A 26837-nucleotide genomic window follows, 5' to 3' on the forward strand; every position below is an offset into this window, starting at 1 on the left:
TACTTTCAAATAAACCTGGGAGAAAGTGAGGACAGCAGATCAGAGACAAAGAGTGTGGTGCTGGAAAACCACAGCAGGTCAGGCAGCATCCGAGGAACTGGAGAGTCGACGTTTCAGGCATAAGCCCTTCATCAGGAATGACGAAGGGCTTCTACCGGAAACATTGATTCTTCTGCTCCTCAGGTGCTGCCTGACCTGCTGTGATTTTCAGACAAACCTGTTGGACTATAACCTGATGTTGTGTGATTTTTAACTTTGTCTACCCCAGTCCAACAGCGATACCACCACATCCAAATGGAAACTGACATGCTGTTTCTGAGGCTTGCCTTGGGCTTCACTGGAACATAGTGAGCTTAGACGTCAGCAAGAGAACATGGGGGAGAATGAAAGTGACGAGCCCCTGGAACTCAGGATAATGAGTTCTGAGGAAGGGTCACCAGACCAAAAGGTTAACTCTGATTTCTCTCCACAGATGCTGCCAGACCTGCTGAGGCTTTCCAGCAATTTCTGTTTTTGTTTCTGATTTACAGCATCCGTGATTCTTTCAGTTTTTTTTCAGGCACATGGCTATCAACATTGGTTGAATAATTTCAGAATGCAAACTCTGTCCCTCCATTTGGTTGTCTCATCCTTGCGTGTTGCGGTTACTCTCTTATTTTTGCTTTCAGGCAGCAACACGACTGATTCTGAGGCAGCTTTTGATTCTCTGATCCTTTTTGTGCCCTATTTCTTTTGTAAGACTGATTCTTCTGCCGTTTAATCTCTCCTGTCTTCCATTCCTGTGGCAGAATGTTTCTGTCATTTCCCATCCATCCTCTGCTCAAAACCCGTTACATCTCCAACTTCTCCCAGGTCCAATGAAAGGTCATCAGCCTGAGACATGGATTCTCACTGCGGATGCTGCATGTCTTGGTGAGTAATTCCAACACTGCTCTGTTTTAATTCCATACTTTTGCTATTGGCTGTGTGTTTTTCCACAGATGAATCAGAGTTAATTATGTGTGAAAGTGTTGGCAGCCTCGAGCTGTGCAAAGTGTTCTTTGCACTATTTCCCGAGTTATAAATGAGGTCTCTCAACACGTCTTCTGGGAATGAGCAGAAAGTAACTGAGAGTGCACCTGTAATGCCCTGATCCATATCCCAGTTTGTGTGAGTCTCCATGGCAGGAATCTACATCCTAAAAATATCATCAAGTACTGTGCCAAATTATTGAATGAAGCTAAATATTTTTGTTGCAGCAATTTTTCACATTTGTAAGTATTTAAACTCTGTTATTTCACCGTGCTAGCTAGCAGATTAACAAATGACTTATCCAATTTTCTGAAAAGGATAAAGAATGATCAGCAGAGGATTCAGTCACTCCTTTCACTCAGTGATAATTGTGTTCGCTGTGTGGCCTGTCTTTTGTATGTTCGCATTGCAAATTTTTGACACCTGTGGATTTGATGTCTTCCTGTTTTCCTTGGTGCCCTCTGGTTTTGACAGAATTGAATGAAGGTGACTCCTCTATGGAGACACCCGCTCTATAATTTGGATTGCAAATGTCATAGTATACTGAAGACTCCGGGGATGTGTTCACCTTTTTATGCAGTTTCAATGCAGCTAAGATGGGAACACAGAATTCAATTACATTCAACCACCTTTCAATCAACAGTTAGATCAAAGGAACCAATATTAACCATGCTTTGAAAGAATTTGGACCAGAGAAAAGTTCTGATTGGAAATTGATAAGTGTGAACACAATTTTATTGAACACTTTTATCAGGGAAAAATCAATATTTCATCATAGTATCCCTACAATGTGAAAGAAGGCCATTCAAACCATCAAGTCCCACTGACCCAGACCCACCCTTTCCCTGCATTTCCCATGGCTAATCCACCTAACCTGCACATCCCTGAACACTATTGGCAATTGAGCATGGCCAACCCACCGAACCTGCAAAGGTTTGGAGTGTGGGAGGAAACCCACACAGATATTTCACACCGACAATTGCCCAAGGGTGGAATTGAACCTGGGTCCTTGGTAGCATGAGGCAGCAACACTTACCATCTTTTATCCAACTCTACCATTGTACTTTAATTAAACTCTCTCAATCTATTCACAGGACCCGTCAATAAAAATCTTAAATCTCTAAGTAAACAGTCTCAAATCTCCAGCTATCTACTTCTGTCATACCCTTCCGAGGTTTCGCTACACCCTATCCACAGGTGCCTACCACTGTATTCGAACTGCTTGTCTGAAAGGACAGGTTATACCCATTCACAAAGGCTGGGTCAGACTGCTCCTTGGTCTGCAATCATTGATTTGAGCTTCTCCTCTCATCCAGAGCTGGCTGTAGTCTTCGGGTCATCTCACCGAGGTGATTTCTCAGGAGACATCATTGAAGAAGGTGCAAAAATCAACTAGCAGCTAGCTGCTAGGGCTCCAGGTTGTCCTTTTTATCCTCTTCTTCAGAGGCTGTTGTCTGTGCCCATGTACTAACATCGGGCAGGGGCAGGAAGATCCAATGAGGTGACTGCTTCCAATATTTGGAGGTCACTAAACATGGTTTTGAATCTTCAGCTGGTAAGTGCTGACCTTGTCATGCTCTGGCCTATGGCTGGGTCCCACCAAGGCTTGGCTGCTCGAATACTGTCTGTTCCGGCTCTACAGTTTGCAAATTGCAGAGTTCACGTAGGGTTTAAACTTGGCTTTCCGCTTTTTATTTATTGTTATGGACCAGGTCAGACCTCCTCAAAACATTTTAAGAAAGTAATCCAGACCCTAACTTTGCTAGTTGTTTAAAGCAGGTGTAATGTGGATATTCCAGGAGGGATGCAGTTGGTCAAACCACTTAATTTTAAGCAAAACAGAATTTATTTACAAGGTTGGACTGAATGGTCCGTTTCCATGCTGTACATCTCTATGCCTCTATTGCGGGATGAAACACACATAAAGAGAACAGAATACTGAACAATGCAACGTATCCGAGAACCAACAGAATTTCCCCACTTCATGATGCTGTTCCAAATACTTGCAGCAATCCCCCACAAACAGCCCCTTGGCACAAAAGGTAAAATCAAACACAGGTTCTTACAGGAGAGAAGTCAGAGAGAGAGGAGGATCAGCATGGACCTGGTTCTTTGAGTCCAGCAGCGTTTTCAACACTACTGTGCTAAAACCAAACTAGAGAAAAGCTGAGCTGGGAGAACTGGCCACTCCCCTTTCATTGTACAAGAGCTTTTTAAAAAAATACTTTAAAGCCTTTAGCCTGAGGCAGTATCTGTTCGCTGTAATCAAACTCGCCCTAAGACCTATTCAAGCTCAGACGTTTCGGACACCCGTGTTTTTAACAACCTCCGGAGAAAGAAAACCCAAGGACAACATCACCTATACTGGTGAAAAATTATCAATATTTCTGTCACAGTCCTGGAGATCATGGGCTACCTGACCACAAAACTAATTCAGGGACTGGGAAACACTCATCGATGAAATAGCAAGAGTGTAAGGCAAATAAGTTCCTATAAAGACACAGGGTGGGACTGAGGCCGGAGACACTGGATGTTGAGGGGCATAGAATTAAGGAAAAAAAGAGATATTAATGGCTGATAGGTCTCAATACCATCCTTGGAGGGTATAAAAGATGCAGGGTAATGTTAGAGAAATTAGGAAAGCTAAGAAGGTGTAAGAAAAGGTGCAGGTGAGCAGGATAACGAAAAACCCAAAGGGTTTTTGAATTACTTAAAGCGCAAGAGAATAACTAGGGATGGAATAGGATCAATTAGAGATGATGGAGGTAATTTATGTGTGACCCGAAAGATGTGGGTACAATCTTCAGTGAATACTTTGCACCGGTCTTCACAATAGAAAATGATGACACAGGTACAGATTTCAGGGTTGAGGGCTGAGAAATATTACAAGAAATTAAGATACAGAGAGAGGGGTACTAGTAGATTTATCAGCTTTAAAAGTGGGATAAAGGTCTCATTAAGATGTTGTGCAGGTTGTTGAGGTAGGTAAGGGATATCAGGAGCCCTGGCGATAACTTTCAGGGGACTGAACATTACTGACATTGTCGCATTATTAAAAAAATTGGGGAAGAGATAGGCCAGAAGGTTAAAAGCCAGCCAGTCTAACCACATCAGTGGGAAGCTGTTAAAAACATTCTGAAGGACAGAATATGTCTGCACTTGGGGAGACCCAGATTAATCAGGGGTAGACAGCATGGATTTGTTCAGGGAAGGTCAAGTTTGATAAATTTGATCAAAGTTTTTGAGTACTGTTATGAAACGGGGTAAAGCCTCCTGCTTAATTTAAAGCAGCAACACCAAAAAAGATTTATCCTGTGCAGTAGTCTGTGAAAGTTTGAGAGTCTAGGAACAATTTAAAGTAAAAATTAACAACTTTGTTTCTTAAAGTATAACAGAGAATAATTAACTAACAACTATTTACAACTCCTTCCTCTAACCTATCTTTTACCTTCCCTTCTATAATACTAGTCTGATAAAACTCCCAATTAAGATTCACAAAACAATACTTCTTATCTCAAAACTAGGCAGCTTTCAGTTTTCTCTGTATTCCTGTCTTCTTTTCTTCTTCCTGGTGATTCTGCTTCACAGGTCACTGATCGATTAAGGTACCTTTAAGAGAGCTATTTTTCAGACAGTCTTCACATGCTGGTAGTTTGACAGTTCTCCTCCCAACTGTTCAATTTTACCCGGTCGTATACCCCCAAAGCATTGGATTGTGTCATTGGCTTTTAAGATTGTCAATATACTCAATTCAAACTGGATTGGAGTTTGGTATTTTTCAGGGTATAATTTAACCTGATTGGCCTAATTCAGTAGCTGGAGCACATAGAGTCATAGAGTCATAGAGACGTACAGCATGAAAACAGTCCCTTCGGTCTAACCCGTCCATGCCGACCAGATATCCCAACCCCATCTAGTCCCACCTGCCAGCGCCCGGCCCATATCCCTCCAAACCCTTCCTATTCATATACCCATCCAAATGCCTTTTAAATGTTGCAATTGTACCAGCCTCCACCACTTCCTTTGGCAGCTCATTCCATACACGTACCAACCACTGCGTGAAAAAGTTGCCCCTTAGGTCTCTTTTATATCTTTCCCCTCTCACCCTAAACCTATGCCCTCTAGTTCTGGATTCCCTGACCGCAGGGAAAAGACTTTGTCTATTTATCCTATCCATGCCCCTCATAATTTTGTAAACCTCTATAAGGTCACCCCTCAGCCTCTGACGCTCCAGGGAAAACAGCCCCAGCCTGTTCAGCCTCTCCCTGTAGCTCAGATCCTCCAACCCTGGCAACAGCCTTGTAATTCTTTTCTGAACCCTTTCAAGTTTCACAACATCTTTCCGATAGGAAGGAAACGAGAATTACACGCAATATTCCAACAGTGGCCTAACCAATGTCCTGTACAGGCACAACATGACCTCCCAACTCCTGTACTCAATACTCTGGCCAATAAAGGAAAGCATACCAAACGCCCTCTTCACTATCCTATCTACCTGCGACTCCACTTTCAAGGAGCTATGAACCTGCACTCCAAGGTCTCTTTGTTCAGCAACACTCCCTAGGACCTTACCATTAAGTGTATAAGTCCTGCTAAGATTTGCTTTCCCAAAATGCAGCACCTCGCATTTATCTGAATTAAATCCATCTGCCACTTCTCAGCCCATTGGCCCATCTGGTCCAGATCCTGTTGTAATCTGTTACATTGTTTCTTATTGAGAACACTTGGTGCTGTCACTGCTAGTTTTTAACTATCTTAAAGGTACAGTAGACACAAATCTTCATAATTGTACTGTTGAGGATAATGCTTTTTTAAAAATTCATTGATGGGCTGTGATCATCACTGGCTAGGCCAGCATTCCTTGCCTGCTTCTTATTGCCCTTGAACTGAATAGCTTCCAAGAACCTGATTACACGCTTGTCATTGCACCGGCTTTTAATTCCAAATTTTAAAAATTGAACTCAAATTTCACCATCTGCTACTGTGGGTTTCATGGTCATGTCCCCAGAACATTAAGGAACATTATTAGTTTTAATTTGATGAAGTCTACATGGATATCAGCCAGGCTTTTGTTAAGAGTGTCCATGGAATGCATGCTCAAGTAACAAAGAGACCATGGGATCCAAGGTAGCGTGGAATGTTGGATCCACACTTGGCTGACAAGCAGAAGGTATGAGGGTGACAGTAGAGAGATGTCTCTGTGACTGGAAATCTGTTCCAGTGGGTTTCTATAGGGCTTGGTGCTGGACCCACTCTGTTTGTGGTGCACCTCCTTGAATTAGATGTAAATTTTCAGGTAGGCTAAAGAGGTTCGCAGCTGACAAGAAAATTGGTGAAGTTGGTAAATAGTGTAGTTGTAAATTCCAGAAGGATACCAACGGCCTGGGCAGAGCAGGAAGTGAGTCCTGAAAAGTGTGAAGTGATGCCCTTGGTGAGGGCCAACAAGATGGGGGATTACACCATTAATGGTAGGACCCTGGATAATACTGAAGATCACAGTGATTTCAGTGTTCATATCCACAGATGCCTGAAATTGGGTAAAGTGGGTAATAAGGCATTTGAGAAACTTGCCTTTTATTGCCAAGGCATAAAATACAAGAGCAGGGAGGATATGCTGGAATTGCATAAAACACTGGTGAGGCCACAACTGTCCTGCATGGAAATCCGGTTACCACATTACAGGAGACTGTAGGAGAGAAGGTGCAGAGGACATTGACCAGGCTGGAGGATCTCATCTATGAAGAAAAGTTGAATTGGCTGGAGTTGTATTTCTTGGAAATGTGAAGTTTGAGAGGCGATCTGATAGAAGTATACAAGATTCTGAGAGGTGAAGATACGGTGGATAGGAAGGAACTTTTTCCATTTGTAGAAAGGTCAATAACCATGGGGCACAAGTTAGTGGTAAGATTTGATTCGATTCCCTACAGTGTGGAAACAGTGTGGTAAGGGATAGAGGGATTAGAGGGACGTTGAGGATAAATTTATTCTAAGGCTAAGAGGGTGCTGGGAGTCTGGAACTCTTTGCCTGAAAGGGTAGTTTAGTTGCAAACTCTTGTAACATTTAAGCATTGTTTTGGACCCCTCTGGCTTGACATGTAGGTTCAAACCGTCAGGAAATATATAAATGCCCGATTCGTCAGCCACACCCACAAGGCAGAGCAAAATGTCACCTGATCACAGCGCAATGCACCCTCAACTCATTGACCGCCAGTTCCAACGTGCCATTGTGAGAAACCGTAATGACCTCCTCAGGAGACAGACAAGGGTTGCAACCGATACGGTACCCTTTATTGTCCGCTACTTCCTGGAAGCAGAGAAACTATGCCATGTTCTTCGCAGCCTTCAACACATTATCAATGAGGACGAGCACCTCGCCAAGACCTTCCCCATGCCTTACTTCTCGTCTTTAAACAATTGCCAAATCTTAAACAGACCATTGTTCACAGCAAACTGCCCAGACTTCAGGACAACATTGACCACGACACTCTACAACCCTGTCATGGCAGCCAGTGCAAGACATGTCAGAGTGTTAACATGGATACCACCATTACACATGGGGACACTACCCACCATGTGCGCGGCAGGTACTCATGTGACTTGGCCAAATTTGCCTACCTCATACACTGCAGGCAAGAATGCCCCGAGGCATAGTATATTGGTGAGACCAAGCAGACGCTATGACAATGGATGAATGGACACTGTGCAAAAGTCGCCAGAAAGGGACGTTACCTCCCAGTCGGAGAACAATTCAGCGGTCAAGGATATTTGGCCTTGGATCTTCAGGTGACCATCTTCCAAGGCAGACTTCAGGATATGCAACAGCGCAGAGTCGCTGAGCAAAGGTTGATAGCCAAGTTCAGTAGCCATGAGAATGGTCTCAACTGGGACCTTGGGTTTATATCACACTATAAACCACTATGCTATACACCTCATACACACACACTCTTACACATGATCACACTCACGCACTCATACAGACTCTCTGTCTCAGACAAACACACACACACTCACATTCATGTGCACACCCTCTCACAGGCATATACTCTGTCATACCCACACACACACTCTATCAACCATGCACACACACAGACTCTCCCTCTCTCTCTCCGCTCACACCCACACACACACACTCACTCTCTCTCACTCTCTCCCTCCCCCTGTCCTACACACCCACACCCACCCAAACCCACACACTCACACACTCTCTCTCTCGCTCATACACTCTCTCTCCCTCCACTCCACACACACACACACACACACATGAACACATCTATTGGGTGAATTTGCATTTGCAGATACATTCCATTTTATTCAAAAAGCACACAATCTTTCGGCAGTCAATCCATGTGGCAATTTATCAATTCTTATTTTGGAAATGGAACCACTCTGACTCGGGGTTGGGATATAGACAGACTCTAACCTCACACCTTTAATGTATTAAGTGAGCTGAGATGTCACCTTATGAAATCTTAGGTTATCTCGGGATTGTGACTTGAAAGAAGTTCTGGGATTTGCATATTAATGAATTAAAATCTGTAGCCCCATTCTAATGATTAAAGACCTCACAGTAATCTAGATTTGTTCAATACATTGCATCAGTTAATTGACACTTTGATCCTTTACTATAAATTTAGTGTCCTATGATCCATCCCAACTAGTTACCTGATGGAGGAGCGTCGCTCCAAAAGCTAGTGCTTCCAAATAAACCTGTTGGACTATAACCAGGTGTTGGGTGATTTTTAACTTTGTACACCTCAGTCCAACACGGACTCCTCTACATCACAGATATTCACTGGGGTTGGAATTACCTCCAAGGCCAATGGCTAAGAGCTTGAAAATGGGATGAGGATAGACAGATCTTTATTGTCTGGCAGAGACACAATGGGTCAAATGGACCCATTCTGTGCTGTACAAGACTATGTCTCCTAATGCACTTTATGGATATTTTGATTTTAACAAATTTCTGTTCATGTTTTCTAAGTCTGCATTGACCATTAAATTTTGTGTTGTTACAGATTCCCTTCTTCATTTCCAAACACACACTCAATCTTTGTCTCATTTGCAAATTGCATAATCATAGCCTTTACATTCAAGTCCATATAGTTTACATATACTGCAGCAAAAAAACAAGGGCCCAATATTGAGCCAGTTCGAGTCTTCTTGACAAAAGCTACCCAATAACCTTCATTCCTCGATTCCTGCCCCTGGGCCGATTTGCCAGTTGGCCTTGATCTTATGAAGAGAAAATGAGGTCTGCAGATGCTGGAGATCAGAGATGGAAATGTGTTGCTGGAGAAGCGCAGCAGGTCAGGCAGCATCTAGGGAACAGGAGAATCGACGTTTCGGGCATTAGCCCTTCTTCAGGAATCATTCCTGAAGAAGGGCTAATGCCCGAAACGTCGATTCTCCTGTTCCCTAGATGCTGCCTTGATCTTATGGCCTATTAATTTGCAAATTAGTTTGCCTTGTTGGACATTTTGTTAAAAGCTGTTTTAAAATCCAAACAGACTGCATGCAGTCCTCGGGTTACAAATGGATTCCATTCCTGAGAATGCTCACAAGTCAATTAATCAGCAAGTCAGAACACAATAGAGTCCAATTTAAATATCCATTTGTGAGTAAGAGTGAACATTTGCATGTTGGGTCCTTAAAATTGCTAGTATTACGGAATCTTGTTTGTAAGCACTAGCATTTGCAAATCAGACGATCCTAAGTTGGGGACCCCTTGCATTTCAAATGGATTACCTTCATTAACTTCCCTTGCTATCTCTTCAAAAGATTTAATTATTTTAGTCAGACATGACAGTTCCTTAATAAATTTGTGCTTGCTTTAATTAATTCATATTTGTCTAACTGAAGATTTATCTTGATCCTTAGAATACCTTGCAATAATTTCCTCTCCACCAAGGCATGACTGACCTATAATTATTGGGTAATAGTAGATTGATAGCTGGTTTCAGTCCTCTTGTAGCCAGAGAGGATTGGAAAATGATGTTCAGCCCCTCTATAGAAGCTAGAATACAGCTTCACTCTGGATAACATCATTCTTCCATTCTAGATCTAGACATTTCCTTTAGATTTTATTTCTGTTACATTGCAGCATTAGGTTCTGTTTAACTGGTTACAGTTTATTTTCCGAAACGAATAGACAGCAGGTTGATTCTACAGCCGCTGGGAAACTTCATTACCTCAGATAATGATAATTTGTTTTGATTTTTATGAATTTCTCTGTTCAGGTTTTGTAAGTTTGCATTGACCGTTTGACATTTTGCTATCGTTACAGCGCCCCATTAGGAGGTGTTTAACTTGATGAATGTTTCTTTTAAAAGTGTGGGAGGGGGAGTGGGAGGGGGAGTTGAATTGCAAAACCTGTGCCCACACCTCCTCCCTCACCTCCATCCAAGGCCCTAAAGGAGCCTTCCACATCCATCAAAGTTTTACCTGCACATCCACCACTATCATTTATTGTATCCGTTGCTCCCGATGCCGTTTCCTCTACATTGGGGGGGACTGGGCACCTCCTAGCAGAGCACTTTATGGAACATCTCCGGGACACCCGCACCAATCAACCACACCGCCCTGTGGCCCAACATTTCAACTCCCCCTCTCACTCTGCCGAGGTCATGGAGGTCCTGGGCCTCCTCCACCATCACTCCCTCACCATCCAACGCCTGGAGGAAGAACGCCTCATCTTCCGCCTCAGAACACTTCAACCCCAGGGCATCAATGTGGACTTCACCAGTTTCCTCATTTCCCCTTTCCCCACCTCACCCCGATTCCAAACTTCCAGATCAGCACTGTCCCCATGACTTGTCCGACCTGCCTATCTTCTTTTCCACCTATCCACTCCACCCACCCCCCGCCCCCGACCTATCACCTTCATCCCCTCCCCCACTCACCTATTGTACTCTATGCTACTTTCTTCCCACCCCCACCCTCCTCTCATTTATCTCTCCACCCTTCAGGCACTCTGCCTGTATTCCTGATGAAGGGCTTTTGCCCGTCGATTTTCCTGCTCCTCGGATGCTGCCTGAACTGCTGTGCTTTTCCAGCACCTCTCTAATCCAGTATTTGGAATAGTGAACAAAATACATTATTTCCAAGAATGCATGTGACTTAACTCCACCCAGAGCTCCTCTAATCTGCTGCCTTTTTTTTTCTCTCATTTTAGCCATCCTGGAGCAGCATTCGGGAAAGTGGTCCTCAGAGCAGTGTGAGAGGAAGCGTGTGCCGGAGCAGTAAGGGGAAGCGTGTCCCGGAACAGCACAAGGTGAAGTAGTTCCCAGAGCAGCGCAAAGAACAAAGAAAATTAACAGCCCAAGAACAGGCCCTTTGGCCCTCCATGCCTGATCTGATCCAAATTTACTGTCTAAACTTGTTGCCCAATTCCTAAGCATCTGTATCCCGCTGCTCGCAACCTACTCATGCATCTGTCCAGATGCATCTTAAATGAATCTACCGTGCCTGCCTCTACCACCTCTGCTGGCGACACGTTCCAGACACCTACCACCCTCTGTATAAAGTACTTTCTGCATGTATCCCCTTAAACTTTTCTCCTCTCACCTTGAACGCGTGACCTCTTGTTATTGAATCCCTCACCCTGGGAAAAAGCTTATCTCTATTTACCCTGTCTATACCCTTCATGATTTTGTAAACCTCAATCAGGTCCCCCCTCAATCTCCTTTTTTCTAATAAAAACAATCCTAACCTACTCAACCTCTCTTCATAGCTAGCACCTTCCATACCAATCAACATCCTCATAAACCTTCTCTGCACCCTCTCCAATGTGGTGACCAGAACTGGACACAGTATTCTAAATGCGGCCGAACCAATGTCTTGTACAATTTTAACATGACCTGTCAGCTCTTACACTCAATACCCCGTCCAATAAAGGCAAGCATACCAGATGCCTTCTTGACCACTCTATCCACCTGTGCAGCCACCTTCAGGGTACAGTGGACCTGAACTCCCAGATCTCTCTGCTCATCAACTTTTCCCAAGGCTCTTCCGTTTACAGTATAGCTCACTCTAGAACTAGACCTCCCAAAATGCATCACCTCACATTTGTCTGGATTGAACTCCATTTGCCACTTCTCTGCCCAACTCTCCAGTCTATCTATATCCTCCTGAATTCTTTGACAGCCCCCTATGCTTTCTGCAATTCCACCAATCTTTGTGTCATCTGCAAACTTACTGATCATTCCAGATCATTTATGTATTTCATAAACAACAGTGTCCGCAGCACTGATCCCTGTCGAACACCACTTCAGATTCCTGCAGAAGGGCTTATGCCCAAAACGTCGATTCTCCTGCTCCTCAGATGCTGCCTGGCCTGCTGTGTTTTTCCAGCACCACATTTTTCAACTCTGGTACTCCAGCATCTGCAGTCCTCACTTTCTCCTAGAACACCACTGGTCACCTTTCTCCATTCCGAGAAACTCCCTTCAACTACTACTCTCTGTCTCCTGTTGCTCAACCAGTTCTTTATTCACCTAGCTAGAACACCCTGCACACCATGTAACTTCATTAGTTTACCATGGGGAACCTTGTCAAGCGACTTACTAAAGTCCATGTATATGACATCAACAGCCCTTCCTTTAACTATCAACTTGGTCACTTCCTCAAAGAACTCTTAAAGTTGGTAAGGCACAATCTTCCCCGCACAAAACCATGTTGCCTATCACTGATAAGCCCATTCTCTTCCAAATATAAATAGATTTTATCCCTCAGTACCTTCTCCAGCAACTTTCCCACGACTGACGTCAGGCTGACTGGTCAGTTACCCGGAATATCACTACTACTCTTCTTGTACAGGGGGACAACATTAGCAACTCTCCAATCCTCCAGCACTTCACCTGTGTTTAAGGATGCTACAAAGATATCTGTCAACGCCACAGCTATTTCCTCTTTCGCCTCCCTCAGCAACCTGGGATAGATCCCATCTGGTCCTGGGGATTTGTCCACTTTAGACTACCCAACACATCCTCCCTCCTATGTCAACGTGATCCAGAGTAAACAAACTTCTATCTCTAATCTCAACATTCATCATGTCCCTCTCCTCAGTGAACACGGATGCAAAGTAATCATTGAGAATCTCACCCATTTTCTCAGGTTCGACACACAATCTTCCTTCCTTATCCTTCAGTGGACCAACCCTTTCTCTAGTTACTCTCTTGCTTCGTATATTTGAATAAAAAGCCTAGGGATTCTCCTTAATTCTGCTCACTAAAGTTATTCCATGACCCCTTTTAGCCTGTTTGATTCCTTGTTTAAGATTGATCCTACTCTCCCGATATTCCTCCAAGGCCTGTTCTGTTCTTAGCTGCCTGAACCTTATGTACGCAAGAGGAATCGTGTCCCGGAGCAGCGAGGGGAAGTGTATCCCAGGCCAGCAAGGGGAAGAGTATCCTGGAGCAATGTGAGGGGAAATAGTCCTGGCGATCTGTGAGAGGGAAGGTGAGTCCTGGAGCAGCTGAGTATGTGGAGGAGCGGACTGGAGGGTTGGAGCGATGAATTGAGTTTATGATCTGAAAGAAAATGATCAGGGGTCACTAGTAATACAGAAGAATCAGTGTTCAGTTCAGAAACATCGCTTCATCTTAGCAGAACAGCTGTCTGTTATAAATAAATCCCCAGACAGTAAGTGTTTAGTTTGTAGAATCTTCAGGTGGTGAGAGTTTGTCAAGTCTTGCAGCTGTCAGAACTGAAAAGGAAGCCAGATCTTTCAAAATGGCAATAAACCCCTTGGCCATCAAATCTGGAATGAGTCACTTAAGCAAGAAATTAAGGAATTAAGATAAGAGTGACACACACACAGAGAATGAAGGATATTGCTCGGGAAAGCGGGACTCTTCGTTTTTGCCGATTATGTTAAAGCCTTTCTAAACAGTGTTATGTATAGGTTTGTTGTTTCTCTTTTATATTCTTTTTCTAAAGAACGTTGCGGCCTTGTTTAATGTTCAACAACTGACCACATGAACCAACTGTAAAAAATTAACGTACGATACACCAAGCCAGGTTTCAATCTTGGAATAGACTTTACCAAACACCTGTAATTGTAAAAAAAAAGCACGATTGTAGAGGGTCTTGGGGCACATTGAGGTAGTACCCTTACTTCTGGACCTGAATATTTGGCCTCAAGAGGTGCCAGAGGGGAGTCATGGGATGTCTGAACAGGTTGGTTTGAAATGATTTTCCCTCCATCAAAATGGTTTTAGGTGTTGGGATGATAGGGTGACAAGGGATGTGCTGGATGACAGGGGAGTAGACTGGATGACACCGCAAGTCAATGCCAGGTGGGCGCCTGTTAATATTCACCTCCAGAGCCTGAAACCATTGGTGTGTACTCCCAAGGACAACCAAGTTGTTGAGGCAGCTCAACCATGACATGGTCCTCCGTCTGACCAGATTCCTCAGTCAGACAGAACTTCACATCAGCCCCAAACCTTAATGGGGAGACACACTCCGAAATTTGAGCCATCTTTAGGAAATTCCTTAAGTGTCTTTCCAGTGGGTGAGGAGGGGTTTCTGGTGTAGGCTACAACTGCACAACCTTCACTTTCTAACCTTCATCCACCCTCTGAGCCCTAACCTTAACCTTAACCCTAACCTTAAGACTAGCCATAATCCTAACCCTAATCCTAACCCTAATCCAGCTGGACACTGCCATTCTATCTTGCCAGGTGGGGGTGCTGGAGGCCTCCAGTGGAGGGCTGTCCATGTGGGAGTCCTCCTTGTTACCATGGATGATCTGGGATGGTGGGTGTTGCATGCAGCAGTACTGAATAAGCCTACATTCAGTAGATTCATGGATCCCCAAGCTGCCTGTGCTTTTTGTGGCCTGGAGGAGTCCATGGACTATATGTATTAATTTTATAGACTAACACCTCCACTTGCCTCCCCCATTGTTTTCTCAAAGAGAGAAAGAGAGAGACAACTTGGTGTCTCCTGGTACATGTTAGGGCTTCAGTGACCAATGTGCAGGGGTTCATCACCACCCCTTATAAAATGACATTTTAACTTAAATTAGCCGATTGCTTTGCTGTGTCCTAAGTCACTTAAGCAAGAAATTAAGGAATTAATAAACATATTTGTTGTACTAGATAATTTCTAACCAACCTCTTCGAAGATGTTATGACACCTCTGAAGCAGGTGGGATTTGGTGCGCACTGGAACATGCCACATTAATATTGCACTTGTAGCATTTACCATCTCCATTTTAGTTGTTATGCTATCCTTCAACTTTCACAGGTAGAAAAGCTTTAAAAATGGCTGATGTATGTTTTCTGTCCCTTTTCTCATGAGCTCTTTCAATACCACATGGTCTGCTATAGCTCATGAAGACAGCTCACTTAACACCTTCTCAGGGGCAAAGGAAATAACGCCTACACACCATCAATGAACTTTAAAAAAAAAACAAGTTTCAATTTTCCTCCACATTTTCAGTATTTGGCCATCCTTGGTGTTGTTCTAAGCCAGCAATGCTGTTATTTCTGACAAACAAGCACATCTAACATAGATTGTAAAATCCAAACTTCACTCACTCACCCATCAATCTCATTGTGACCTTGAACATTGCAACTTGGCGTGAGTCCCAAGGGCTTAATTATGTTTCAGTCCTTTTTTGGACAATACATTCTAATTTGTGTCGTTAGAGGTTTTACATGTTTGTGTCTCATTGTTAAATTATTGTTTCTAGATAAGCAAGGTGGAAATTGTACTATCTGCTGACACATTAGCAAGGACATCTGTGTTTTTAATCTCAATTGTCAATAAAATGTCATCAATTTTGTCTAACCTTTAGCACAGAACTGTCTAAACAAGGTTTCACTAGGGTTGACAAAGCATGGCTCGACTTGCCATGTGAGTCCAAAAAAATGTTAATTTGTGGATGTCTGACTGAAAATACATTTTATGTTCTTTGTTTTTCTTTTGAGTGACTTTTCTCATCATTATATGCCATGTTTGTCCTAGAATGAATGATCCATGGCACTGTTCAAAGAAGAACTGATTTGTTCTCCCAGTGTCCTGGCCAACATTTACCCTCCCGACCAACGACATCAAAATAGATTAACTCCTTGCTGCTTGTGAGACCTAGCAGTGAACACATTAGCTGCTTTGCTTGTCTCCATGACAACAGGAGGCATGCTTCAATTTATTTAGACAACTGAAGTACTTTTGAGATATTTTGAGGCTAAGCAATGCATGATAAAAGTGGGAGTTCTTTCTTTGTCCACGTTTACCTATGTCCTTCCTCTGTGGATCAGTCTTAAATATGGTTGACTTTTTCAATACAGGATTTAAACATGGACAAACAGGACTGATTCATTAAGGAAACTCTATGCATGAAAACTGAATTGAGTTTTTTTGTAAACTGACCGAACGAATAGATGAAGGAACTCAGTCAATGTAATGGATGTGGAATGTTAGCAAGTTGTAATATGTTGCACAGAAGTCGTTTTCGGTAAATTTAGCAACGTGGCATATAGAAATGCAACATGAAATTTAGTTGATGAGTACAAAACAAAAAGTAAAGGTAACTTGAAAGGATAACAGTTGTGCATCCCAGCACTCTGTGCTAGATGTACTTGTGTTCTTGGTACTTCCCATTTGGACATGGATGAAGGGAATCCGACCTTGAAATTTACTAATGACGCACAGGTTGTGGACTTGGGAAATAGTCCTGAGGGTTGCAAAAAATTCACAAACAGCTTCCAAAAAACAGCAGTGGTGAAAGTAGTATGAAATTTAGGAACGGGAGAACACAGTCAATGGAAAAATGAATGACAAATTTAGAAGTTCAAATATTTAAGTCATTGGAATGGCTATACAGGTCAAAAAAAAGAACAAAATTCTGAATTTTTGAGAGAGGATGATAGAATTCCATAATAAATACACATTGAAGTCCCTTAGTGAATATTCTTTCACGGCACCTATTTAATAACAAGAATCTTGCTAGCAGTCTACGGATGTATACATAAAAGCTGTAATTCCTTTACTGTTATGATACAAAAATAGCATTGCACTGGATTCTCCTTTGTCCACGTTCTTCCTCTGTGGATCAGTCTTAAATATGGTTGACTTTTTCAACACAGGATTCAAACATGGACAAACAGGACGGATTCATTAAGGAAACTCTATGCATGAAAACTGATCACAGCTAGAATGTCTGGGCACGGACAGATGACTCTCCCACAAATTATGTAGCTAAATGTGCAACGTAATCTGTGATGGGTTTCGAACTAGCCATCACTGTGAAGATGCCCAATAGGGCAAGGTTAAGGGAAAATTGGGGAAACAGATAAGTGGAACGATCATTTTCGTTTATTCTCAAGAGCTGTTTTAATACTTTCGAAAAACAATATAAAAAAGGCTATTATTATTGTGTTGAAGTAAGATCAAGAGTTGAGTTATTAGAAACATTAAAAAAAGAAGCAGATGGACCACAAATTCCCTTGAACTTGCTCTGCCATTCAACATAATCTGGGTTAATCATTGGCTTTAGCTCCACTTTCCTATTTGCTATATATATGCTTTATGGAATGCATTGTTTACATAATGTAGGTTTTGTAACATAGGAACCTAACTGGGAGATAAAATATTTGCTACAATCGGACACGTGTTATGAAGTTTTCAGTATGTGGGTATTAATTACTGAATAATGATATTTTAAACACGCCCACCTTTTTGCAGTTCACAATTTATTTGGCCCAGTATCTGTTTTTCCAATATACTATCCAAACAGTATTTAGTTTTTTCTCGTTGTAGCCTTTCACACTGATCATAAAATTTGTTGCACTTTTTTTGTTTCATGTTCAGTAATTAAAGTTAGGTTTTTCTATTGGACAGAGAGATTTAACTACAACTTTTCTTTTCTGTGAAGCGTTCTTGATTGTCAGTGGCTTTTCTTATCCCTTCAGGTGATTAGATATGGTATGGTCTGGATTTTGTTGAACACAAATACAGAGTAGACAACGCTGGCCAAGAAAATCAATGCCCGCTGCCAATTATTCTTGGCACAGCAAGAAAGCTAGAATTTGGGTTGATCTATGTGACTGGATCTGACCTTTGATATTGAGTGATTAATAACCAGCTTGAGCTGATAATGTCAGAAAATGAGCTAAGAACTAGAAGCAATGCATTAGTTAATGGATTCATGGTGTTTGTCTCAACTATTGAATCTGATTTCTTTATTTTAATTCCTGTCTTGTGAATTTTCTCTGCTATTGAATGGGGTTTGGCACAATGGGTACTGCCCCATGCAGTGGGTTAATCTGCCTGAATATGCCAAGCTGCAGGCTAGGACCAGGAAGTGGCACTGTGCCTTACTGAATTCCCTCTTGAATGTTGGTGGGCTATTCAGCAGCTGAGGACTTCTTAAATAGCTTTGTTCTAGACGTGCACACTTTCCAGTGAAGAGTGTAAGCATAGCTGAGAACATTTCATCCAATTGTAAACCCTCTGCTACTGCTCTAGTTGAGAATAGTTAACTGAGCAAAGACCTTACTTTGCGGGATACGATCTCTTGCTGTTGTGACTAGTTGGGCAATCAGACAAAGCAGTGGGGGCTACTGCCCTGTTGTCCTCTGTGTTACTGTAAGCCCTTTAAGACTGTACTTGTGTAAAGATTCAGTTATATTACTAAATTCATAATCGAATGGCCTAAACTAATAATCGAGAAAATGTAAGTTCAAATCTCATCATGAGAATTTGAATTCAGTTCAAAAAGATCTATATAGCTATTGGTAAATGGAACCATTAAGCTGTTGGATTATTGCAAAATCTGTACATTAATGTCTTTGGGGCAGGAAACGTGTTATCCTTATGTAGTCTGGTTGATCTATGACTCATCGCCACACCAATGTGTCTACTCTTACCTTCTTTCAGAAGAGACAACACCGTCTTTTCCATAGAGGATGGGTAATAAATGTCTGACATCCTAGTGATGTGAAAACCTTAAGGAGAAATAAATGGAAATAGTTAAATGCTAACATTTAGGCGTTGCAATTTCAGGGCATCTGAAAGCATCATACATTTAATAAAGTATCTATCGAACAGCAATCTATGTTGCAATATAGCAAATGTGAAAATCAATTTTCTCATAGCAAGCTGCAATGAACATCGATGAGCTAAATGACCAGACCGTTTGGTCTCAGTGTTGTTTGAATGATGAATGTTAGCCAGGAACAGCGTGGGGCATTGGGCGGGGGGGGGGGGGGGGGGGGGGGGAGGAATATCCCCCTCCTCTTCGTTGAATAGTACCATGGAACTTTTTTAAGGCCACCTAAGAAGATAGATATTTTATCTCAGTGTAATGTCTCATCTGAAAGGTGGCAACTACCCCCATTACTGCATTGAAGTATTGGTCTTCATCTTGGGTTCAGATCACAAGACTTGAGTGGAATTTGAGTCTATGACCCTCTCAAATCACAGTTGAGACTGATAACAATGAATCAAAGTTTATCTGAATTAAACTAAAAGGAGAACTATGGATCTGGAGATCTGAAACGAAAAACAGAAATAGTTGGCAAAACTCAGGTTTGACATCAAAGCAGTGATTGGAATTGAAATATTAATTCTCCCCACAGACACTACCAGACATGCTGAGTTTATTGAACAATTTCTTATTATCTGAATTAATTCTGCACATTTTGCATTGAATCATTCAGACTAACCATTTACTGAAACAATGATGTATGTATGAATTTTGGTGGTAGGTAAATACAATTACTGTAACTGTTGTTGTATAACATTGCAACACATAAGCCAATGTCCCCATATTTTTTGTTCCTTAAGTAGATTCTTTAACAATATTCAGCAGCTTCTAATGGAAAAAAAGGCTATTTCAAACAAATGGTTTCTATAAATATTTTCTTGGCTCTATTGAGAATTGTTTAGCATGAAATAGCACACAGATGTGTTTCGTCTGACCTCAGTAACATTTCTACCTTCCTAGTTCGTAAGAAGTCATAAGAATGCACCATTTTATGATGATTAAGACAATCTTTTCCTGAAATTCAGCATTACAGTACTTTTAAGAACGAGACTTTAAGATGATGACTTTTAACTATTTAATCTTTAGAGGCTATATTTTTCATTACGTATTAATGTCTGGAAAATCTGAAATTTCCAAATGTAAGCTCATGTCAAAAGAATTCATCCTGAATGATTTAAACTTTCTGTTTCCATTTCTCCCTTTTCTAGTCTTGGACAATTCTTATCCTGAGGTTGAGCTGTCTGTGCAGGTGCATGTCCCTTGTGTGTTAGTAGGTAGTTATCAACTCTTTCAAGTCACTGTTTCTAATGATTGCATGATCACCCTGCATTTAAATTAAAAACATTCAAAAATTATCTGCACTGAATTAAATGTTCATCAACTCAGGAGAACCTAGTGTTCTGGAATCCATCTGGATCCATGTTGTTCAAAGATGCATAGTCATTCAGCAGTCCAGATGTTCCCAATAATGCTGACTAAATGTTTTCCCCTTTAAGGTAATGTGTGTGTGGCTGTGCAAAATAACGTAAAAGTCCAGAAAAAATAGAATTCCTACAGTGAGGAAGCAGTCCATACGGCCCAACAAGTCCACAATGGCCCTCTGTAGAGCATCCCATCCAGACCCAACCCCCATTATATCCCTATATTTCCCATGGCTAATCCACCTAGCTTGAACATCCCTGAATACTATGGGCAGTTTAGCGTGGCCAATCCACCCTAACCTGCACAACTTTGGGTTGTGGGAGGAAACGCACGAACAGACACCAGGAGAATGTGCAAACTCCAGATAGTTGCCCAAGGGTGGAATCAAACCCAGGTCCCTGGCACTGTGAGGCAGCAGTGCTAACCACTGAGCCACCGTGCCATTCATAATTGATTGGTCTGTGAATAACAAAACAAAGGGGATGTTGCTCTTCATGAGAAGGTGCATTCATTGAACTATTTAAGGATGGATTTAACCTGGCCTGATTGTTCTGGTTAGATCTGCTTTCCATCATAAAGATCTCCTACTTCTGTCATCTTTGTTTCAGCTCAATAGCTGCTGAAACGTCATCTGTGTTTTTGTAACCTCCAGATTCAATTGCACTGAACATTTTCCTGGCTGGCCTCTCATTGTCCATAATTTTCAGTTCATCCCTAACTCGGCTGGCTCTCCCTTATCATGCTCGGCCAACACCATGTCCATGTTGACCTGTGATGGCTTCAATGCTCTGCTTGTTCAGATAATCTTGACATTGGGGTCATTTCTGAGTCATGCAGCAAATTCGAGTGGCCGGCTTCACAGGAACAGCAGTAGGCCATTCAGCCCCTTAAGCCTGTCCTGCCATTCAACAAGTTCATGGCTGATGTCTTCATATACCTGTCTGTGGTTCGTATTCCTTAATATGTTTGCTAAACAAAAATGCATCTATCTCACATTTAAAAATAACAACTTTTATAGAAAGGATATTATTATATTTGAGAGGGTTCAGAAGAGATTTAGCAGGATGTTGCCGTATATGGAAGGTTTGAATTAGAGGGAGAGACGAGGTAGGCTGGGACTTCTCTCACTGGCACGTAGGAGGTTGACAGGTGACCGTATACAGGCTTACAAAATCATGAGGGGCACAGATAGAGTAAATGGTAGGTGTCTTTTCTCTAGGATGGGCATTTCAAAACTCGGGACATTATTTTTAAGGTGAGAAGAGAGAGACTTAAAAAAGACATGAGGGTTATCTTCCCAAAACCTCATATCATTGCCAGATGAATGATAGGGGAAGGGTGCTTGGGATGGGCACTGAAGGTCTAATAAGATTTTCTGATAATGACAATGAGCTTGCAATTCAGGCAACACCGAGTGCAAATGTTAAGAGCTTGGGTGTGAATCCAAGTTTATCAATAACAAGCATCTAAATAGCTGGGAATCTGATAGAAACTCTTCCTTAATTAGCACAAGGCATGTGGAATTCAAACTAACAACATGAGCGGAGAAACCTGCTGGAGTGCAGGAGCAGAAACAAAGGGAAATTCTTAATCCTTCACTTCTCTGGATCTGTCACAGCAAGATGGCACAGATCTGGATATTATCTCGCGAGAGATTTGATGATGGGTTTCACAGCATTCAGTGATTACCCTGCAGCTAAATTAATTAAGATCACAAGTCATGTATTTTTTTAAAAATTTGGGATGTGGGTGTCTCTGGTTAGTCCAGCATTTGTTGTCCATCCCAAATTACCCAGGGGGCAGTTAAGAGTCAACCACATTACCGTGCGTTGCACATAGTCCACACCAGTTAAGGCTGACAGTTGTCTTCCCTAAAGGACATCAGTGAACCAGATGAGCTTTTCCTGATAATCATTTCATGGTCATCAGTAGATCCTTAATTCTAGATTTTTATTGATTTGAAATTCCACCATCTGCCGTGGCAGGATTTGAACCCAGGTCCCAGAGTCCCTAGGTTTTTGGATTAAACTTCGAGTGACAATGCCACCAGGGCTGAAGAGTGTGGTGCTGGAAAAGCACAGCCGGTCAGGCAGCATCTGAGGAGCAGGAGAATCGATGTTTTGGGCATTAGCCCTTCTTGGGGAATCTGTCCACACTTAAGTGCCCAGCTATGAGACATGGCAACTGAAGAGAAAATGAGGTGCACGTGATGAGCAATGAGTGTGTCATCATTCACGGCATTAGACAGATTTTGGGTGGTGAACATTTCTGGATATCAAAGCTCATGAGGTGTCTGGGATGGGGATTTGAGCTAAGACATCCATTCAACGGTGTTTATGATTAGATGCCATCTTGGTCTAGGGGGTGAAGCTTGCTTTGAAGCTGTTCCAGGAGAGAGGGTGGGAAGTAACAGGAAGGCAAACTGGAACTCTCCCCATCTGCACGTACATGGCACCCAACATTCTTTGGGCCTTCTCCTCAGTGCCTCCCATGTTACATCCAATAATCTGTGCTCACTTTCATTCCCACCTTGAGCCATCCTGAAATCTGATACGGCCGGCTGAAGTTTCCTGGGCTTATGGTCTCTGACTTCGACATGGGCCACAAGCTTGCTTAATTACTTATGAAATATAGTCACTAATGTAGGGAAACACCGCAGTCAATTTATGCATCATTAAAGAGACGAGAAAAATGAAGTATGATGAATGATCTTTGTCTCCCTCGCATATGCATGAACAAACACTGGTGAAGTTTACAAATGTCTCAGTCTTTTTATAATTGAGGTAATTTAACATAGAACCTCCCCTTTCAAAGTGCAACAAAATCACAGATGACATCAGCCAGGAATGGGCATCTGGCCAATCAGACTCGAGAACCCTAGTATCACATGACATCCAGAGAGAGCATTGATGAAGCTGGAAGTGGATCTCTACACACTCATCGGAATTGATTACCTTGTCATCTTAGGTGATTAATCTAACTATGGGGAGGAAGACCAGCTGACTTCAGCAACAAATGATGCGACTGTAAAATGTTTGAAAGCACGCTTTGGTCATTCCCAATTTTGTGCTGAGTGACAATAACCTTCAGATCACGAGTGTAGAATTCAACTGCTTCATAAAGGGTTAGGAAAATCAGCACCATACATCATCCTCACACTATTCTCCAGTCAAATGGAAAGGCTGAAATGACAGGGAAATTGCCAAAGGAATCAAAAAGAGAGTGAACAAATCCAGCACAGATGTAAACAGGGAGCCTTGATTAGAGAAACATACCAGTTAAAGGTGTGGACAGTCATCCAGTACAATGAGTAACGCCACGTTGCACATGAGCTACACTTCCAATGGAACAAAGCTACTAAACCCTGAAGCAGTAACAGGACTGAGTGACAAAGTCAAGGTGAAATGGCAGAAAACCAAATGTAACTTTGACAAAGCTGCCACATGGTTGTCAGAGTTGAGCACTGGATAGTCAGTCAGGATATAAACCTTCAGTGCTCTCAGTAAGTATCGGTTCAAGTGGCAACTTGGGACCTGCGCAAACAGTTGCCAGCTCAATCATAAAGTGAAGGGGAACGACCAAAACGTCCCTGCAACAGGAGGCACTGGTGAAGTCGTTTGTTCAGTGTAACTGGCTAATCAGGAATGTGCGGCCTTGACATCTGCACAGATCACAGATTAGCCATTGGTTCCACAGAATGGAAACAAAACAATAATAGTAACCTTGGCAACAGCAAATGACATGGGACTGACACTCCCCAGAGAATGGATCAGTGGTGCTGGAAGAGCACAGCAATTCAGGCAGCATCCGAGGACAGGCAAAATCGACGTTTCGGGCAAAAGCCCTTCATCAGGAATAAAGGCAGAGAGCCTGAAGCATGGAGAGATAAGCTAGAGGAGGGTGGGGGTGGGAGAGAGTGGCATAGAGTACAATAGGTCAGTGGGGAAGGAGATGAAGGTGATAGGTCAGGGAGGAGAGGGTGGAGTGGATAGGTGGAAAAGGAGCTGGGCAGGTCGGACAAGTCCGGACAGGTCAGGGGATCGAGTTTCTGGAGGTTAGAAGCTAGGATGAGGTGGGGGAAGGGGAAATGAGGAAACTGTTAAAATCCACATTGATGCCCTGGGGTTGAAGTGTTCCGAGGCGGAAGATGAGGCGTTCTTCCTCCAGGCGTCTGGTGGTGAGGGAGCGGCGGTGGAGGAGGCCCAGCACCTCCATATCCTCGGCAGAGTGGGAGGGGGAGTTGAAATGTTGAGCCACTGGGCGATGTGGTTGATTGGTGCGGGTGTCTCGGAGATGTTCCCTAAAGCGCTCTGCTAGGAGGCGTCCAGTCTCCCCAATGTAGAGGAGACCGCATCGGGAGCAACGGATACAATAGATCATCACTGAGATAAACAGCCAGTGATACTGCACACACATACCATGACAAGGATCCAGAGCATAACAGGCAAGCCGCACAACTGGCACTGGGGGGATTCAAACCTACGCTTTCCTTAGAGACTGTAGCCTTAATCCAGTGCCTTAGACCACTCAGCCACGCTACCAGCCTTCCACAACCATCAAAGTTTCACCTGCACACCCACCACCTTCCACATCCATCAAAGTTTTACCTGCACATCCACCAATATCATTTATTGTATTCGTTGCTCCCGATGCAGTCTCCTCTACACTGGGGAGACTGGACGCCTCTCACAGACCACTTTAGGGAACATCTCTGGGCCACCCACACCAATCAACCCCATCGCCCCGTGGTCCAACATTTCAACTCCCCCTCCCACTCTGCCAAGGACGTGCAGGTCCTGGGCCTCCTCCACTGATGCTCCCTCACCACCCGACGCCTGGAGGTAGAACGCCTCATCTTCCACCTCGGAACCCTTCAACCCCAGGGCATCAATGTGGACTTCCCCAGTTTCCTCATTTCCCCTCCCCCCACCTTACTCCAGTTCCAACCTTCCATCTCAGCACTGTCCTCATGACTGTCCTACCTGCCAATCTCCCTTCCCACCTATCCACTCCACCCTCCCCTCTGACCTATCACCTTCATCCCCACCCCCATTCACCTATTGTACTCTTTGCTACCTTCTCCCCAGCCGCCACCCCCACCCCCCCCCCCCCACCCCACATTTATCTCTCCACCCTGGAGACTTCCTGCCTCTCTTCCTGATGAAGGGTATTTTCCTAAAATGTCGATTTTCCTGCTCCTCGGATGCTGCCTGACCTGCTGTGCTTTTCCAGCACCACTCTGATCTAAACACTTACCATTATGAGGCTGGCATGGTTAATTTAAAGACTGTGTGTGCAATGCATGTGTGTAGAGTAATGCATGAAAACAGTTGCATGCAATGTGGAAAACCTGGGTAATTCACAGTGTAAATGAAAATGCGCACAATTTATTTGTTTATCTTTGTATAAAAAAGGAGGATGTTTTGGGATAGAAATGCAATACTGTACTAATGTGGCCTTGACTTGTCATGGTCATGTGATCTCTATTTAGAGCCACACACTGCATGTGGATGATCTTACAGTCAGTTCAATAAATATACAACACAATCCAGGCTATTTTCCTGTGAGCTTCTAACACACTGTACAACAGTGAGCCTCACTGACAGCCGAACAGTGTAAGTAATTAGGAATCCCATTGTGGTGTTGACTTACATTCCTGGACAAAAATGCAGATTATGCTCATAACACACAACCTGGCTGTGTCAAGTACAGATGATCAAAGATTTCGAAACGTGTCTGTTTTTTTTAGATCTTTTCTTTGCAGAAATGGCCATAACAAAGTGATATTTGTCAGTAAGAAACACTAGCCTTTGTTTCGGTCACTAAATATCACGAGTTTGGCACTTGGTCACCACTGAAACAGCTTTCTCGGAAAAGAGATGTTCACTTTGTTAATGCTTTTCCTGAGAAAGGTGTTTTTCAGAGAGTGAATCTTGGGTTAGAAATGATGCCAGATAAAACTCAACTTATTAAACAGGCTTCTTAGGCACTGGTACATATCCAAAACAGCTGGGGCTCTGAGACTCAGATACTGCAAGACAAATGGAGAAAAATGTGAAAGAAGAAAAACAAGAACACGTGCTGAAGTTGGCTTTGATGCTCCTAACAAATGACACAATTATATAGCTCAGGAGGCCATTTGACCCATTGTGCTGTGCTGGCTCTTTGAAAAACCATCCAATTAGTATCAAAAACCTTTGCTCTTCCACCATGGCAGTATAAATTTTCCTTTGTCAAGCAGAAATTAAACTTTCTTTTGAATGTTACAATGGAATCTGCTTCAGTCTTCCTTTTGACCCATGCATTCCAGGAAAGGATACCCCCCAGCATAAAAGCCCAAGCAGGGGATGGAAAATGTCATAAACAATTATGTGCACAAATTACTTGCTCACATATCATGCAAAAGTAG

Source organism: Chiloscyllium plagiosum, unplaced genomic scaffold, assembly GCF_037043375.1.
Source record: "Chiloscyllium plagiosum isolate Xiang-an unplaced genomic scaffold, Cpla_swu_hap1 HiC_scaffold_4, whole genome shotgun sequence".
NCBI lineage: Eukaryota > Metazoa > Chordata > Chondrichthyes > Orectolobiformes > Hemiscylliidae > Chiloscyllium > Chiloscyllium plagiosum.